Raw genomic sequence first — 17383 nt, 5'->3', positions numbered from 1 at the left:
CAGTGGACAAAATATGTAAAATAATAAAAAACTGTCAAACGTGAAAAAATCACCTAGAGGGACTAAGAATCGAGGTATGAAGGTTATTCAATAAAGCCAAGTAAAGCAAAGACTGGTACATATATAAGTCTAAAGTAACAAAATATAATAAATCGATGTAATCGTTTACAATAAAGAGATTCGTAAATTCGCAAATTTATGACTTTCTCACCTCCAATAATATTATGCCGCATAAGCAATCTGGGTTTAGAAAATAACATAGCACATCTATCTTACCAAACGTTACCCAAGAGATAATTTCTGCAATGGATAAAGGTGACTCCACAGCACTTATAATGCTTGACTTTTCAAAAGCATTTGACACCTTGGATCATCATTTGCTTTTGGAAAAGTTGGCTTATTATGGCTTTGATAGTGTTTCTCAAATATTTTTTAGATCCTACTTATCCAACAGAAGGCAAATGGTGGGCTTGGAAGAGCAAACTTTTTCAAATACCAAATATATAATATCTGGAGTACCCCAGGGATCTGTTTTGGGACCTCTCTTATTTCTGATGTATGTTTCTGATTTGTTTAAAGTTATAAAATACTGCCAGATCCAGGGGTTCGCAGATAATATGCAAATTTATCATTCTTTTATAGCTGAATCTGTATTAGAGGCATCAAATAAAATAAACGACGATCTTTCTAGAATTTCCTTCTTTTCCTCTCAAAATAATATAAAACTCAATCCTTCAAAGTGTTGTATTATGTGCTTTACTTCTAAGAACAAAAAAAGATTTGCATTGGACGGTTTAATCTATTCTCTTTGCAATTGGCGGTTTTTATGCATAGACTGCTGGCGTCGTCTACTCCTCCCTACCTCCGCAAAAAACTTTTCGGAAAAATTTACATGAAGCAAATCTAAGATTTATAAATAAGTTGTCAATTCCTAGATATCAGACAGCCTTCTTTCGTCGTAGTTATCTGTATAATGCTGTGGCAATTTAGAATAACCTTGTTCCGAATCCTATTAAAGAAATGTCAGTAGCGGGTTTCAAGAAAAAACTAAAGCTGCATTTTTTAACAAAACAGAATAGCTAAATTGTCAGTAGGTTTTTCTTATTTTATTATTTTTGATTTTTATAGACCAATGGGTGTATGTCTGTTTATTTTTATATTACTATTATTGTTACCATTATAAATGTTAATTTTTTTACCAATCGAAATTTTCCATTGATCAGGGAAATAGTGAGCTTCTATACAACAATTTATTATGTGGCATATGTATTTATCAATAAAGGGGCTACAATATCTTAACATTTTTGGTGAAATCTGATTCACTCCAGTCGCATTAGACTTAATTAGAATAATTAGAAATACTAATTAAAATTTTACTTACATCTTCAACAAGATTAAGTGTGAAATGCAGATTATTATCAAATACACCATTATAACACACCCTCATAGAAAAAGTTTGGGTGGCTTTCCTATTAGGGCGTATTTGTATAAGTTTCCTTTAAGTTATTTAATAATAAGATTTGGAAGAAAAGATGCCCTTTAGTTAACAAAAAAAAACACAAATTTTTAAAGTTTCTCCCATTTAGGAGCCAAAGACAAAAGGTATCTATCCATTTATAATTTCTATTCTTGAATATGCATGGCGGGAATAGCTTTTGACAACTCCCAGAGCAGTCAACAAGTACCGGACATAATTTTTTTGTTAAAATCTTCATCAACTTTCCAATTGATTTAAACCCCTTTAGAAGTGTTTTAATTTAATTAATGGTAAATAATTTTAAAGGGATCATTTGAAACAAATTTTGAGGCTACTGTCCTTAAATTAGAAACAGGGTACTGATATATTGCGGTACATTAAATGCGATTCAATTTCTGGTCATAAATTAACATTTTGTGAAATAAGTGTTCGCAAGATAAAAATATTACCAAAATTGTAATTAGCGCTGTTCCACTATCAACATTTTATAATATATATTCTATAATAAATACATATAATAAAGATAATAAAATTCGTATTTTGAATAGGTTCATTATCAAGCTATTAAATTTGAATGGCTTAGACTTAATCTCAGAATGATGATAGAAATAGAAAAGATAAAAAGAACAATTGTAATAGCATAATAACATAAATTTTTCTAAACTCAAGCTTTTAGAATGCCTAAATTCTGTAATCATTTTATTGATATTTTGTTCACATACTAAAATTTTTGTTTAGAAGACAGTTATTTCCTTCTTACAGGGAAGAGCACTATTGGAATTCCAATTTATTACGAAATACTAAGTTTGGGTGTAAAGGTGGGCTCATTACAACTTCAGCGCTTGCCAGAAAAACCAATGATATTTCTGAAGGCACAAACGAGGCGACTTGTACGTTGCGCTGCTTAATTATGTAAAGCCCTTTGATGCAATTAATCGGCTTTTGGTACGTATTTAAAAATACATTTTCTGAAAAACTCCATATTTTATTCGGTGTACTACAGGGGAGTGTATACTGCGATCATTGATTTTTATGATTTACTCTCTTAAAAATGTCGAAGTAAAATACTGTTTACTTCACAATCTTTATTTCAAAAATCCCTTTTTGAAATAAATCTATGAATGATGGAGAAATCTATGGTAACCTGATTCACTTGTTTAGACCTCCGGCTGTGAATGGTCAAGTTAAACAAATATGCGAGTTATGTCTTCAACATAATTTAAACTTAAATTTAAATAAAAACAAATTATAGTGTATGCAAATACATGAAAGAGCTACATAAAAAAATTTTGAATCACACCTTCATTTTTCCATATTTGTGGTTTGCTAATAAAAGATATAGCAAGCTTGTAATTTGAAAATATTGTCCTAAAAAATAATGAAATTCTTAGTGACCAATGGTGTTCTGAACCCGAAAGAGCTATATAGATTGGAAATAGTTCTTGTAATAAATTACTTGCATTTAAGTAATATAAATTACACAGTACAATTTTTGCAATAACAAGACAAATCGGTGCCTTAATAATTGAATGTTTAATATTCTAAACCCAAGAGATTAATAAAACTTGATTAAAATAATACGACAGTTATGTAACAATATAAACATATGCTAAATGCAAGTGAATATTCCTATATGAAAACAGGTGCTTTTACTTTGCTATTTTTTCAAATAAGAAAAGCAGGTCAAAAGTACAACAGAATAACTTATAATTTAATTATAGGTTTGTTTAGTCACTATTACAAGTGCCCACCTAATTCCACTTACTCACACTCCACAATTGTAATTTTCCAGCTCTTTAAATATAACTAAAGAAGAATAGATTGTCAAAATTATATCCTATTAAAGCCATTAAAACGTAACAAACACTATTAAAGCCGTTTTAAAAATAAGCAGCATACACAGGTAAATTGAATTGCTTCACAAAGTGAAGGCCCATTCATGCATAAGTTTATTTATGTATTAAATATAAAGTTGGACAGGAAGCGGATCCCATATTAGATAACGTAACAATGGTGCGTGAGTTTACCGTTACGTGTCCGTTATTGCATTACACACTTTTCACGGGGGTTGTTGATTTAAATACTGTTTCGCGATTGAATTATGATTACATGTTATAAGGTAGATAAGATTTATTAAATTCATATTAGGGTTAACAGCTTCTTTCCGTACCCAAATGTAATGTGGGGAAAAAACATGGATATTTGCTTTTGCAACTTATTGCGGCCTTAAGACTTAATTAGAGAGTATCAATTAGTAATGTGATCTTGATTATTTTATTTATACTGGATTGCACAATAGAAAAATTAAGGATATCGCTAGCATTTTCAATGATGTTTTGGTCTGATGTATGGAATGGTCATTCAAAGTCTCACCAAACCAGTCTTCTATCTTGGATGCATATTTCGGATCACTGTTCGGCAGGTAAAATTGCTTCACAAAGTGAATCAATTATTCTTTAGTTATATTTAAAGAGGTGAAAAATTACAATGTGGAGAGTTCGTAAGTGGAATTCAAATTGAGGGGGCCGACTAATGGTTTTTTGGTTGTATTCGCCATGGATCAGTTCAGACAGAGAAAACAATTCAATTATAAGTTATACGGTAAAAGAGAATGAATAAAATATGATATTGTACAGATCCACAAGGAATCTACGCCACTTGGCTCTCAAATGTTCTGCCGGGAAAAGTTTAAGGTTAATTAATGAAATACAGTCTATTGATAAATATAATAATTAATTAAAAGCACGATTTAGAGGTAGTCCTTAGCTATTTTCTGTACCCGGTTTTCTTATCAAGCAAGTCAATACATTATTAACATTTGGTGTTCACTGGGAAAGCAGCCAGAAGCGAACTAGCACCTAATTCCCAATTTTAAGGTTATGTTTACTAAAATAAATGGGAATTGGCGGGAAACACGACCATGTTATTTTGAACTTAAAATAGGGGATTTTCTTAATTTTTAACGATTTAGTATTGATGGTCGACTTTTGGGGTGTAGCCAGAGTACACCATATTAAATATATGTGAACGATGAATATACTTAAATGTACAATATATATGTAATTATGTATTTTATTTTGTCAAATCCTGGAGCTTTATTAGCATTTAAGCTAAGTATATTGTTTTTTAATTCAGTTTTATCTATGGGTTTTAGAAAAGCAGAATTTTCTATCCTATATTTTGCATTAAAATTTTGTAAGTATGTTTTCTGTTCTGGAATTTTTATTTTTTCGCCCAAAAATTTCCCACGTTGACAAAAAATTCATTAGAATATTCAGATTTCTCTTGATTATTTATTAGAATATTCCGCCTGCTATTTTTTATTTCTCCTATTTGATTTTCATTCTTTTTTATATTTAGTGCATTTCTTATCATTTTCCAAAATTTTCGAGGGTTGTTTTTATTTTCCAATAGCTGTTATTTGTTTATTTATTTTCTGATTTCTGTAATAATATGTGAATTATGTTCCTCTATCTCCTGTACCGCTGTTTAAGGTTTTCATCATTGGGGTCTTCTTTGGAAAGTTTGTAAAATTTGTCCCGCATTTCAATTGATTTTATTAATGCATCTGTTATCCAAGGGGTTCTTTTCTTTGTCCTGTTGCGAGTTTTTACTTTCATAGACATTTGAATATGCCTATTTAGGACAAATATGTTCATACTTGTATCGGGATTTAGATGTTTGTATATATCATTCCATTTTTTATTTGCGAGAATATATTTTAATTTATTAAAATTTACTATAGAACTTTTGCATCGTTCTTTCGCAAAGTTTAATGGAATTGACATACCTACTGCATGGTGATCCGTTGTTTTTGTTTTAATTATGAAGGTTTGACAGTCACCGAGTTGCTGCACTTAGTTAAAGCACTGTAAAAAAATAAGTTCTATCTAACTTATTTTTTTACAGATGGGCTATTTAAAAACAACAATTATTAAAGTGAACAATGACTATCAAAAATAATAAAATTTTATTAGCGAAGTTAATTTATGTTTTTTATTAGAAAAATACCATAACTTGTACATGCCCGAACAAAGCTTCTGTATAATTCGATGTTCTCTGGTATTTCCACCTATTTATTACCGCTACTAATACATTGATTTAATAACAAGTGTACAATTAACCGCTTTTGCACTGGTCAAGGTAGTTTAGTGACATATACTGGTTCTGTTAAATATAATCAATAAATACGTTCACTTGAAAAAAAACTTTTTTTCATACTGAGTTTTCTTGGTTTTCCCGGAAGAAAATTAACAATTATTTCCCTTTTGACATAGAAAAAAGTTTTTAAAATTGACCCCATTACCATAAATATTTGCGTGTTTGTAAAAAAGCAGATAGTTCCATTAACTACTAGACTGCGTATAATCTATCAGCAGTTTTTCATTCCTCTAATGGACGTAATCATGCTGAGGTTAGTTTACTTAACATTTATTTTTGGAAAGAAGTATACTGCGTCAAGGTATTTTTAGTTGGAAAAGTCTATTTTTCTATTATAGGATCATATAAAGGATTTTATTTCAATATTCAAGGTTTTCAAATATTCATTGACTTATAACTTTTGCTATTTATTTCTTTATTATTGCGTATTATGTGAAAACGTTAACCCATGTTTTACCTTTTGCTTGATAAAGATATAAAATTAAAATGTAAAAGCCCAAGAATCAAAAGGGCGTATTATCGATATCAATGTCGCACTTAATTTTAACGGCGCAAATACGCAAGATTACCCATCCAAGCACGAAAATTATGCGCATGGGTTGACCAAAAGGAATCATGCAGATTTAAAATTCTTAAAGTAGTAATTTATTTTAACAACTTGTAAAACTCGTCAAAAGAAGCTGATAATTCAAAATGACCTTTACAAACAGTTATCTAGGTATGGTCTTATGCTTAATGTTTATGGAAACAATCAATTCATAGACATAATACTAACATATCTTTAAATCTTATGAAGGGTAATTAGTATAAGCTAAATTTTATATTATGTGGTCAGAAATTTAAACTTTTATCGCAAATAAAAAATCTAAAATTTGATCGTTTAAATGTGCATTCTTTAGCTATGGGGTTCAGAGTTTCAGAGTCTTTAACTGGAAAGTTGGTATTATGTGCGTTTCAGAAACTTGGTTAGATAATAATGTTCCTGAGGCAATATGAAATTCCTGACTTCTTCCTGAAATTCTTCTGTAAATATTGAATACGTAGAGAGAATAAGGTTTAAGTGTTCCTGCTTGATATCTTTAACTATTCTATCATCGAATTTGATGAAGTAAGTATATGGCCTAGAACATTTATTCAGTCAAATAAAACTTAAAAAAGCAGATATTCTTATTGGTGATTTATACAAGCCCCTTCAACAATTTTAACAAATTGCATAGACCACTTTAATGTGAGAAGATTTTATTTCTTTTATGTTTGCCATTCTCAAAGTAACTAATTGTTTTGTTGGTTATGATTTTACTCAATTTGTAACTGAACCAACAGGTATTTCAAATATCCGTGGAAAAATTATTTATATCATATATAATCAACATGGATGGTATTTCAGCAAAAATGATGCCTATTTTATTTCAAGTATTTATCCAGACATATGGACATATGCTTTAATGAGAGCCCTACTCAAAGTTAGCAAACCTGAAAATTATTTCGGGCTTAGACCTATCTCAATTATTGCAACCATATCAAAAAGTATTGTAAAAATATTTTCAGCGGCAGCTTTATGACTACTTCATAAAAAACGAAATAATCCAATTGGTAATCTGGTTTTACAGGAATCAGTAAATAGTACTACTCCGGTGTTAGCTAATATAACAGATTAAATTGCAGCAGATTAAAAACAGCTTTTATTGACAAGGACAATATAAGCTAGAGAAATAAGGAATCGATCAAACTGCAGTCACATTCTTTCAAGCATACCGTAAAAAAAGAAAACAGGTGGTTGTGATAAATAATATAGAATTTTCAGAATCTTGTGAAATTATTTTAGGTGTATCCTAAGGTTCAGTTCTTGGGTAAATTCTTTTCTTGGTATATTTCTGATATATTCGACGTTGTAAAAACTGGTAAAATACAAGACTTTGCGGACGATACACAATCACGGCATTCATTTAATATAATACCACCTACCTGAATCTAAATACCACAGTTAACAGAGGTATTGTTGAAATCAAGAAATGGTGTGATTCCAACAAACTGTGTTTAAATATTTCAAAAACTGGTCTTATGAATTTTAAATGTAATTTAAATAATGTGTTTTTGGAGAATCAAATTCTAAACAACTATTCTAAACGAAAATAAATTTTTAGGTTTATATATTGATAATAAACTAAAATTTAAGGGCCATATCACGCAATTGTGTAGAAAAATATCAGCAAATTGTTATGCTCTTAAAGTGGTCGCAGGAGAGGTTGATTTTGACATGGCGAGAAATGTTTATTTTTCTTTAATTCCCATTTAAGGTATGGTTTGTGTTTCTGGGGTGCATGCACACATTACTTATTTAATAGTGTTTTTGTTTTGCAAAAGAGAGCGATCCGACGTCTGTGTAATGTGAGTATGAGAGAGTCTTGCAAACAGCTATTTATCACTCATAAAATCCTAACCCTTCCTGCCTTATTTATATTGGAATCGGTTTGCCTCGTTCATACGAAATTTAGAAATGTGAACACAACTAATAAGCATGAATATAGCAGTCGACGAGCTAATGATGTCCTCTTGCCTATGCCTACAAGTTCACTGATCAAAAGAACTTTTATATTTGATGGTAAAAAACTCTTTAATCACCTTCCTGCAGATTTGAAAGGTATAGGTAGCTGGAAACTTTTTAGAAAACGTGTTAAAAAACTCTTAGTTGCAAAGGGCTATTATGAAATAAATGAATTTTTGTCGGATAGATTTTAGTCATTTTTACCTTTTTCTTGCAGGACTTTAGGTATATTCTTTATATTTTGTACACCATATCATTTCGCCTAATTTATTTCTGTGATTCATTTTTTTTTACAGTTTTACATTTAATAAAATTGTATATTTCGGGAGTGAATAATATGTGTTTGTGTTATACATATTGATACTCTTGACATTACATTAGCTTTGTATGTTTTGGTTCAGAGTCTTGGAGGAGTATTTCTGAAGAATGGGGATGTTGTTGGTTTTACCGGTATAGGTAAACCATATTCATGGAAGCAGAATGCCTTTAGGATGATGGACCATAGCATGCTAAATAACCTTTTTACATGTTTGTGTATATGTTTTTCTTTTTTACAGCTTTGTCAACAAATTTACTTTTATGACAATAAAGCATATATTGATTTGATTTGATTTTGATTGATAACTCAACTGCAAAAAGAGCAATGGAAATTAACATTTGATCTGAAAGTGATATATTAAATACAGGCAGCAAAATAACTTAAAACTTAATGCGTCCAAGTATTTCGTTATGTATTTTATACAAAAAAAAGAGGTTGCCTTATATTCAGGAAAATGTTAAATTATATATTGACTTAAGAAAACTGCAATTTATATGACGCAAAAAATCTGGGTATTTATAAAAGACTTAAAATTTAAGTTTCATATTTCTTCAATTCTTAAAAAAGCACATTTCGCGTTAAGATCTCTAAAAGCTCTGTAAATCTTTAGTATTGCCTATTCTGAAGTACTGTACCATCATTAAATATCGTTGCCCCGATAAGTTTACGGCTTAAAGAATGCGAAGATTTTAGAATATCTATAAGATTTAAATTTAACCTTAGAAAATATACAAGGTGTCTAAATAGGGTATTAGCACTTTATTTGTGCATTTAATCTCAGACGTGGCAACGCCGCCACTTACGGTAGGAGTCAAAATGTAAACGGGTTCAAGAAATTTCAGTTTTTCAGTTGCAATGGAGCCGTATACCACAGAGCAACGCGCTTTTTGTGTACGTGCATTTTACCAAAACAATAATTCAATCGTGACAGCACGCCGTCTATATCGCGCTCATTACCAATTACATGATATTCAATTATCACCTAGCCCTGATGTTATTAGAAAATGGATCAGAATGTTTGAAGCTATTGGATCCACAGTGAAAATTCATAATCAAGGCCGCCCACGAATTGTAAGAAGTGCAGAAAACATCGAACGAGTACGTCAATCAGTGAGAGAGAATCCAACCTTATCTGTACGGAAGCGAAGTCAGACGACTACTCTCAAAAGATCATCTTTACATAACATTTTGACCAAAGACTTGCATCTGCATGCATGTAAGATACAGTTAGTGCAGGAATTAAAACCGAAGGATGACAATACACGGTTAGAATTCGTCAATGAAATGATGGAACGATTCGCCGATTTCAATAACATTTTATTCAGTAATGAAGCTAATTTTCATGTAAATGGTCACGTAAATAAGCAAAATTGCAGGTACTGGTCTGACGTTAAACCTCGCAGAAAACACGAACGTCCACTGCATAGCCCCAAAGTGGTCGTATGGGCTGCTATGTCTGCTGATGGCATAATTGAGCCGTATTTTTTTGAAGATCAAAATGGACGGGCACTTACCGTTAATACCGAGCGGTATTGTTACAAGATTTTCTTGCACTATCTCTCCGACAGTTTCAAGGTTTTATCTTAGAAACTTGGTTTCAGCAGGATGGTGCGACATGCCATACGTCAAATCGGGCAATTGAAGCTGTTCAACAATTATTCCCCAATAAAGTCATTTCCAGAAGAGGCAATATTAACTGTCCTCCTAGGAGCCCGAACCTGTCGTCACTTTATTATTTCTTATGGGATATCTCAAAAGTAAGGTCTACGAGAATAATTCAGCTGATACAAATCATTTAAAGCAAAATATCCAGGAACAAATAAGATTAATATCAAGGGAAATGTGTGGACGGGTTATCAATAATCTTCGTTCTCGATTTGAAGAGTGCATACAGCCCAACGGACACCATTTAAACAACATTGTTTTTGGTTCATAAATTTCCATTGACTGTAAATTAATTTGCCATAAATAAATGACCAAATGGTTTATGCAAACATCACATTGCTGATACCCTTTTTGGACACCTTGTATATCATTTAATCTTAGTTTAAGAGTTAATCTTACATATTTACCCCTTTATTTGCTTAAGAAATTGGTATGTATAGTTAAATTATTTAATTAAATGTACGGGTGAAGTGGTACTGTTTTTAATTATTTTATGATATACAGGGTAAATCGGGAGGAACGCACCAAGAAAGAGTTAGCCTAGTATGTAAGCACAGTATGAAAGTTAGCATATGTAAGTTAATGTATATTAACTATGTTTTAGTTTAAAAATGAAAAAAATTTAAAATGCACTTGCACGAACAAAAAAGTTCAAATAGAAAAGTGGGTCTTGTGATACCTTATTTGAAAGACCTGGACTTTTAAAGCTAATGTTGGACAGAATATTTTTAACATGTAAAACATAGACTCCATTGGACTCATCATGCCTGCTTGATCTCTAAATTTAAATATTACAAAACACCTTGAAAAACGTTGCAATTTTTTTTATGAAGCCATTTAAAACTTTATATATTATACTTTTATATATTTAAAACGTGTATTAAAGTTAAAATATTTTACATATAATTTTGTAATTTAGATAAATCAAAATATTCATAAAATTTCCAATATAGATTTTACGACAAAAAATAAAATTTTTGAAGTTTATCTAAATAAAAAAAAGAATTCTTCAATTTTAATATTTTTTCAATTTAGAATAATTTATAATGTTAGTTAAGTGTTTTAAAATCTAAGTTGTATTATTTTACATTTTTTATTTTTTTTTACTTTAATTTACTGTTTTATATTATATTTTATTTATTTTTTGAGGCGTCCATCTGTTTTCCATAATAATAAAAAACAAATGTGGCAATATGAAATACATGGGATTTTATAACCCCGCAAAATTTTCTAAAAACTTAATGATACTCTATGAATCCTTAGTTTTTGGGATTTTGAAGGTTAAACATTGCATTAGAAGACAATTCATGTGGTTTTCTGTGTTTATCGCTTATTTAAAAAATTGAAAGTTGACATATGTACTTTGGACCATATTTACATATAAAAATGATAATTGTATGTCTCAAAAGTTCGTGCAAAATTATTATTTTGATGTAAAACTGTAAATGATAAACTGCCGCTTGGGCATCATCTTGAAAAAATAGTTTAATAAAAAAAAAATTTTTTTACGAGTTTTATTTCAATTTTAATATTTATCAAATGGATTTTACGGGTATACCTTTTTAAAATTAAATAATTAGGTCATAAACACCTCTTTTTTCGAATGACCTACATAATGTACACAGAAACATATAGACAAAAGGTTCGCTTATCCTAAATAGAAATAAAATATAACTAAACCATATTTTACACTTTTGTTTCAAAGTATAAGACCACGAGAAATATTTGCAGCAACGTTGCAGACCCGTTATTTGTTAAATTACTACAATGTTTAATTTAATTATCTTATTTGTTATTGAATTGCTTTATTTTTTTCTTGCCATTGCCAGTTTTTAATTTTACCATTGGCCAATTTTTAATGTTATAATTTCAGTTTCAATCATGATCAATTCCTTTATTTATTTGGTTGTAAAATTAATACAATTATGTACTTTTTATATATTCAAAAATGGTCATATGGATACGTTATAAATTCAAAAGCCACCATTGATAGTGATACTTTTAGATTTACAATGTGACGTTTCGTCTTTTGGTTGATTAACATATATACTAACTGGGTCAAAACAACCGTGATTAATTTTTAAACATTTGGCCACTTTATCACAGTATTTTCACTTCTATCTGTAAATCTGACAACATCAATCTCTAGAATTGCGTTATCTAAAATCCAAAGTGGTTTATAGACTTCCCTATATTAAAATCTGTTCTAGTTTATTCCCTATTCCTTAAGAAATTCCGCATACGTCAATACGATACGCTATATGTGACAATATGCTTTTTGTGACTTAAGAAAAGCCTTCGATTGTGTCAATTACAGAATTCTTCAAAAGCTTGGTATTGGGTAAGGTATTGCTTCTCAGAAAATAGTATTGCACTCTTACATTATGACCTCCTGAACTGTAAACAAGCTGGTGCCATATCGGAAGAATCTGTACTTCTAGGAATATTTAGTAAGAGCTGAACCCATATTATTTCTAATGTATGTAAATCATTTGCCAAATGTGGGAATATCACCAAAAAAATTTTTTTCTGATGACAAACCTTTTTTTTTTTATAAATAATTCTTTTATCCACTTTTATTTTCCTCGGAAGTATTATAGCATAGGAAAGGGCTTAAAAGTCGTGCTCATCAAATATAGAGATATACACGATAAGAGCTTTGGTGTGTAGAGTATGAAGTTTTTGGATCATTACGGAGGATATGGAGAATACTCTTTTGCATAATATAGTTAATACTGAATCTTTTTGGGGTTAAAGTCGGTATATTAATCCATGTTCCTGCTTGGATATAATTTAGAGAGTACTGTAGACATGCTAATATTGGAAATGTATACTGTCATCTAATTTATCTTATAAGACCTTCTCTATGCTAAATGGTTTGAACTATTTTTTTACGTGTATGAGTAACTAAGATAAGTAGGGGGGTGTCCTATTGGAGAATAAGAAGGTGAATTTCTTCTTTTCCAAATTTTTAAAAATGTTTTTTTTTTTAAATATTTGTTAAATGTGCATGTTACTCAGGTTACTCTCTAGACTCTCTATATTTAGTTTTGTATTAAGCATTATAGTGTATTATATTGCTTATAGTCTTTTTATATTTAAAAAAGTTACCTGTTATTTTAACGTATATAAAACTATAATATAGGCATTTTGTGACGCATGCAAATGTATGATTGTATTGCTACATAAATAAATCGGCTAAATGCGTTAATAATTAATCTAATTGAAAAAAACAACAAAACCATAAAAACCAGTTTTTACGACGTTTATCAAGGACTGATAGAAATCGAGAGTGTAAAAGCAGAAAAAATCCCGAATATAAACTCCCGAGGTGCGATATGGCATATACCGTGACAAAACCCATTTTGTAACCTGTCCATGGGGAAATAGCGGAAAACCCAAGTAAAAAGTCATGAAATGTTAAATGGACGATTTAATCTTTCGCTATATTTTCCATTGCTAAGTTTGAGACATTAGGTAAACGAATAAGAGGGTAAATAATAATGATTATATGAAATTCATGATAACTTTAGCTAAAAATATCTTTAATTTTGTTTTAAATAATGACGACTGAAATCAAAATTAAAAGTCAAGGCAGGACTCTCCGTTTAGGTGTAAATCCTTGAAACTAAACGTTAATATTTTAAGAATTTGTCAAAATTATTAATAAAAAGCTGTAAATACAAAGAATCAGTGGCGGCTCGTGAGGAAGAACTCTGGCACTCTCAAGAATTTTCACATCCTCACACAACATATAATAATCCATATTTTATTATTTGATATATATATTTTTTTAAATACATCTACCTAAGTATTTCCATGAAAAAAGTACAAAATAAGAGTGTGTGATTTAAAAAAACTTGTTTTTACCAACTTAAGTTTAAAAGCAAAAGTCGAAATTAAGAATAACGGCCGTTCTATATATTAAAAATCCATTTTGTGTTTGATTTATAATATTAAATATAAATCAAACACATAAAGGGTATACAAGGTGACCATTTGAAAACGAAACAGAGCCTATTTTGGGTCCCTCAGAACATTTGCGAAAAAATCCTCGGACCCGTCAATTTTTGATTCAAGGGGGAACCATTTTTTTGCTACTTTCGCTCCCCTGAGGGCAAAGCTCTAGCAAGGGTGACAAAGGCCCCCAAAATTTTCAAAAAAAAACAAGTTTCATCCGTACAAAATGCATCTCGTACAAGAACTAAACGAAAACGATTTTGATAGGCGAGTACAATTTTGTGAAACTATATCTGAACAAGCCGCCAATGATCCACACTTTCTATTTAATGTATGTTTTTCTGACGAATGCTCCTTTTTCCTAAACGGTACTGTGAATCGTCACAACTGTCGCTATTGGGCTGATTCAAATCCCAGAATATTTCGTGAGGTACATACACAACATCCTGAAAAATTAAATGTTTGAGCTGGCATTTTTAATAAACATATCGTAGGCCCCTTTTTTTTACCTGGCAATTTAACAGGAGAGATGTACCTGGAGTTATTAGAAAATACAATTTACCTACAATTCATTAGTGGAGATACTAAAAAATAACAACGAGTACTTGGAAAATCGTCTAGTATTTCAGCAAGATGGGACGCCACCCCACTATGCTGCAAGGGTTCGTCAATATTTGGACCAAACCTTTCCAGGACAGACAATGGATTGGAAGAAGAGGAGCTATTGAATGGCCTCCTCGTTCCCCGAACTTAAGCCCGTTAGATTTTTTTTATGGGGCCATTTAAAAACTAAAGTTTATGCTAGCAGCCAACATCGCTAGACCATTTGCGACAAAGAAAAATTGATGAATGTCGTCAAATCACCCCAGAAATTTTGCAAAATGTACGGAAAAGGTTTGAACAAAACCTGTATTATTGTATGGAAGTCGAAGGCCAATATTTTGAACATTCACTTGATTGATTTTATCTTTAAGCCCTTTATTTAAAATTATACTTTTTAACATTTTTTTGTAACTTTTATTAGTCCCTGTATCGACTAGGCAAATAGTAACGATTTAAAACTTTAGGGTTATAATCCACATTAAAATACCTTCAAAATAAAGTATCACTCGACTCCCCGTTCCATTTAAAATTTTGGGGGCCCTTGTCACCCCTGCTAGGGCTTTGACCTCAGGGGGGCGAAACTAACAAAAAAATGTTTCCCCCTTGAATCAAAAATTGACGGGTCCGAGGATTTTTTCGCAATTGTTCTGAAGGACTCAAAATCAACTTAAAAGATATTTCTGGTTTCTTATCATGGACAAAAAAATGATCGGATTTTCTTACATATTTTTTTGAATCAAAAATGCTCGTGTAGATTATTATTCCTGTGTTGGCGAATGCATTGAGATCGAAAACGTTCTAAGCAAATAGTGTTATTCTAAAGTGAAAATTTAAATTTATTGTTAATAATGGATGTGCCTGAACGTTTAACAAGACATGTGACTAATGAAGAAGCCGCTAGAATCATTGCGCTCATAGAAGATGGCCGCAGTCAAAGACACGTCGCTCGGATAATGGGAGTTCAACAAAGCACCATATCCAGAGTCGTTAATCGCTACCAAGAAACAGGACAACTATCCAGACGACCCGGACAAGGCCGAAGAAGGGTAACTTCGGTAGTAGATGATCGTTACTTAAGGTTAACGGCTTTAAGAATTAGGCATACCACCTCTAGAAGACTGCGAACAGATCTGTTGGCTGCTCGTAATGTCCGAATAAGCCTACAGACAGTTCGAAATAGGCTGAGAGAAGCAGGTTTACGAGCCAGAGTGCCAGCCAGAGGTCCACGTCTTACCAGAGAACATCGAGTAGCAAGATTGCAATTTGCTAGAGAACACGCAAATTGGAATATTCAAGATTGGTCCAATATTTTATTCACGGATGAATCAAGATTTTGTCTATATTCATCAGATATGCGTGTACCAGTATATAGGCGACGTGGTGAACGGCACGATCAGGTTAATTTTTGTCAAACTGAAAGCCTTTGGTGGTAGCTCTATCATGGTTTGGGGAGGAATTTCTTTTGAGGGTCGCACGGAGCTAGTACCAGTGAATGATGGAAGACTAAATGCTGACAGGTACATAACCGATATCCTAGAACCCCATGTAGTGCCCTATATGCCATATATTGGTGATAATTCTGTGCTAATGCATGATAATGCTCGTCCACACGCTGCTAGAGTTGTTCGGCAATACTTAGAAGAGGTCGAGATACCCACCCTAAATTGGCCTGCTAAATTAGCCCGGACCTTAATCCGATAGAACATGTCTGGGACCATCTAGGATGGCAAATTCAGCAACATCCAGCACCAATAAGAACACAAGATGATCTTCAAAATGTTCTTTTTAACTTCTGGGCAAACGTGCCGCAAGAATACCTCCAGAACCTGTTTAGAAGCCTTCGAAGACGAATGGAAGCTGTAATTAGAGCCAGGGGCGGAAACACACGCTATTAGAAATTCATTGGCTTAAATAAAGTTAATTTTTTTTGTATACATGTTTTGTAAAATTTTTTTGATTTTTGCATGTTTTTGTAAATCAAAATGTTTGTCCTCTGTAGATTAAACTGATTTAAAATAAATGTTGCAAAAGTCGTATTATTTGGTGATTTATTTATCAATATCAATAAAATTTAAAAAAACAGGCAAAAAATTTAAAATATTTAAGAAATAATAAGTGATGCGATAATTTTTGTGGGGTGTGTATTTTTGCATCCCTCCCCCCTAAAACCAAATTCATGAGCCGCTACTGCAAAGAATGTATTTTGTAATTATAAGTTTTCAAATTATGTGCTCATTATTCAATAGTTCGTCTCTTAAGAAATCATATAAAAAACGTAATTATAAAAGTTTCTTTTAGGTGGCTAAGATCTTTTAACAAGATTTTGTTGACATTCCTGGTCCCACTAGAATTCAGGGCTCTTTTCTATTGTGAAGTTTAGTTACAGGCCTGGCGATATCGGCAAATCCTTCTACTTAGCGCCGGTAATACGTGCATATATAAGGCTTTACTGACAATCATTTTAACCATATACCTGATAAAATAAAGGGAAATACTCTAATAGCTTTAATTTCATATGAAGTTCCTGCATGTGTTCTCCCTGTTATATTTTTTTTTCTTTCTGTGCAATAAAATGGAATTATGGTGATGCGATGAATGCCAAGTTAATCAAAAGAAAAGAAGTACTAAAAATAGTGAAAGGTTTATGGCCTTA

General features: G+C 31.4%; 1 protein-coding gene across 2 annotated transcripts in view; it reads right to left on the bottom strand.

Moving 5' to 3' along the window:
* Positions 1 to 17383, bottom strand: part of LOC126743478 (venom dipeptidyl peptidase 4) — a 111115-nt gene that overhangs the window by 62029 nt on the left and 31703 nt on the right. The window lies entirely within an intron of this gene.

Source organism: Anthonomus grandis, chromosome 13 (genome assembly GCF_022605725.1).
Source record: "Anthonomus grandis grandis chromosome 13, icAntGran1.3, whole genome shotgun sequence".
NCBI lineage: Eukaryota > Metazoa > Arthropoda > Insecta > Coleoptera > Curculionidae > Anthonomus > Anthonomus grandis.
The sequence above is the reverse complement of the archived record's forward strand: the minus strand, read 5'-3'. Positions and strand labels throughout refer to the sequence as shown.